The sequence below is a fragment of the Anopheles nili genome, assembly GCF_943737925.1.
Source record: "Anopheles nili chromosome X unlocalized genomic scaffold, idAnoNiliSN_F5_01 X_unloc_22, whole genome shotgun sequence".
In the NCBI taxonomy this organism is placed as follows: domain Eukaryota; kingdom Metazoa; phylum Arthropoda; class Insecta; order Diptera; family Culicidae; genus Anopheles; species Anopheles nili.
Window position 1 is genome coordinate 41,904 of NW_026525481.1, and position 3,097 is coordinate 45,000.

The following is a 3,097-nucleotide window of genomic DNA, read 5'->3' on the forward strand; positions in this document are numbered from 1 at the left end:
GAAGGAGTCGTCGGATCGTTTCGCGATGTTCTAGTGAAATGTTCAGCTCGACAAAATGCAACTTTTATCTGAAGGGGTCCAAGACCGTCAGACGCTTAGGTACGGAGATACGGGCATGGGTCGGTTTTCCCCATACAAAATACCCCATGGAAAACTGCAAAACCCCAAAACAGGTCGAAGGAGTGGTCGGATCGTTTCGTGGTGTTCTAGTGAAATGTTCCATTCGATAGGGCGCAACTTTTTGCTAAAGGTGTCCAAGACCGTCAGACCCTTACTTACGGAGATATAAGACACGTGCGTGGTTGCTCGTGCCGAGCTTCAGAAATGTTGCTCCAGAGACTAAGTCCCAGAAAACCTTCCGTCCCCAAAAACTCTCAGAAGGAGGCGTCGGATCGTTTCGCGATGTTCTAGTGAAATGATCAGCTCGACGGAATGCAACTTTTACCTAAAGGGGTCCAAGACCGTCAGACGCTTAGGTACGGAGATACGGGCATGGGTCGGTTTTCCCCATACAAAATACCCCATGGAAAACTGCAAAACCCCAAAACAGGTCGAAGGAGTGGTCGGATCGTTTCGTGGTGTTCTAGTGAAATGTTCCATTCGATAGGGCGCAACTTTTTGCTAAAGGCGTCCAAGACCGTCAGACACTTACTTACGGAGATATAAGACACGTGCGTGGTTGCTCGTGCCGAGCTTCAGAAATGTTGCTCCAGAGACTAAGTCCCAGAAAACCTTCCGACCCCAAAAACTCCCAGAAGGAGTCGTCGGATCGTTTCGCGATGTTCTAGTGAAATGTTCAGCTCGACGGAATGCAACTTTTACCTAAAGGGGTCCAAGACCGTCAGACGCTTAGGTACGGAGATACGGGCATGGGTCGGTTTTCCCCATACAAAATACCCCATGGAAAACTGCAAAACCCCAAAACAGGTCGAAGGAGTGGTCGGATCGTTTCGTGGTGTTCTAGTGAAATGTTCCATTCGATAGGGCGCGACTTTTTGCTAAAGGTGTCCAAGACCGTCAGACCCTTACTTACGGAGATATAAGACACGTGCGTGGTTGCTCGTGCCGAGCTTCAGAAATGTTGCTCCAGAGACTAAGTCCCAGAAAACCTTCGGACCCCAAAAACTCCCAGAAGGAGTCGTCGGATCGTTTCGCGATGTTCTAGTGAAATGTTCAGCTCGACGGAATGCAACTTTTACCTAAAGGGGTCCAAGACCGTCAGACGCTTAGGTACGGAGATACGGGCATGGGTCGGTTTTCCCCATACAAAATACCCCATGGAAAACTGCAAAACCCCAAAACAGGTCGAAGGAGTGGTCGGATCGTTTCGTGATGTTCTAGTGAAATGTTCCATTCGATAGGGCGCAACTTTTTGCTAAAGGTGTCCAAGACCGTCAGACACTTACTTACGGAGATATAAGACACGTGCGTGGTTGCTCGTGCCGAGCTTCAGAAATGTTGCTCCAGAGACTAAGTCCCAGAAAACCTTCCGACCCCAAAAACTCCCAGAAGGAGTCGTCGGATCGTTTCGCGATGTTCTAGTGAAATGTTCAGCTCGACGGAATGCAACTTTTACCTAAAGGGGTCCAAGACCGTCAGACGCTTAGGTACGGAGATACGGGCATGGGTCGGTTTTCCCCATACAAAATACCCCATGGAAAACTGCAAAACCCCAAAACAGGTCGAAGGAGTGGTCGGATCGTTTCGTGGTGTTCTAGTGAAATGTTCCATTCGATAGGGCGCAACTTTTTGCTAAAGGTGTCCAAGACCGTCAGACCCTTACTTACGGAGATATAAGACACGTGCGTGGTTGCTCGTGCCGAGCTTCAGAAATGTTGCTCCAGAGACTAAGTCCCAGAAAACCTTCCGTCCCCAAAAACTCTCAGAAGGAGGCGTCGGATCGTTTCGCGATGTTCTAGTGAAATGATCAGCTCGACGAAATGCAACTTTTACCTAAAGGGGTCCAAGACCGTCAGACGCTTAGGTACGGAGATACGGGCATGGGTCGGTTTTCCCCATACAAAATACCCCATGGAAAACTGCAAAACCCCAAAACAGGTCGAAGGAGTGGTCGGATCGTTTCGTGGTGTTCTAGTGAAATGTTCCATTCGATAGGGCGCAACTTTTTGCTAAAGGTGTCCAAGACCGTCAGACCCTTACTTACGGAGATATAAGGCACGTGCGTGGTTGCTCGTGCCGAGCTTCAGAAATGTTGCTCCAGAGACTAAGTCCCAGAAAACCTTCGGACCCCAAAAACTCCCAGAAGGAGTCGTCGGATCGTTTCGCGATGTTCTAGTGAAATGTTCAGCTCGACGAAATGCAACTTTTACCTAAAGGGGTGCAAGACCGGCAGACGCTTAGGTACGGAGATACGGGCATGGGTCGGTTTTCCCCATACAAAATACCCCATGGAAAACTGCAAAATCCAAAAACAGGTCGAAGGAGTGGTCGGATCGTTTCGCGATGTTCTACTGACTTTTTAGGCTTACCGAGACACAACTTTCCGCAGAAGGGTGCAAAACTGTCAGACTCATAGTTTCGGAGATACAAGCATGGGTCATGTTTGCTCGTGCCGAGCTTCAGAATTTTCCATGGCCAAAAAGCCCTAGAATTTGACATTTCACTATTATAGGGAGGTATGGTTGTACTGAGTCGTCATAGAAAGTTTAGCCTCCTCATGTAAACTGACGATTCGATATCAGGGAGGTCGGGAGTTGTCGAAAAGAGACCCTAGGACCTAATACTAGACTCATGTAGTGGCAAGGTGTTTCGGCCCGTGGGTGACGGTTGTATGAAATTTGGGTGACGGCAACTACGACTGGTTCTGGTACCGGGAAGGTGTGTCCTGGTGTCCGGAGGCGTTTTAACGGTAGCTGGGTGGTCGGAACGGTGACCTAGGGTGGTTTTGGGGTAAATCACCTACCTCCACCGATGGTCAACCAGAGGCTAGTGGTACTTGGAAAACACCCTGGGAAGGTGTCCCAGGGCTCGGAGTAGTAGTAACAAGGGATGCCGCTGTCTCTAGGTCGCGGAACCACTGTGCTTGCCTGCAACACAGTCCTAGGGAGAGCGGCCGAAAGGTTCCGCACGGTGACTT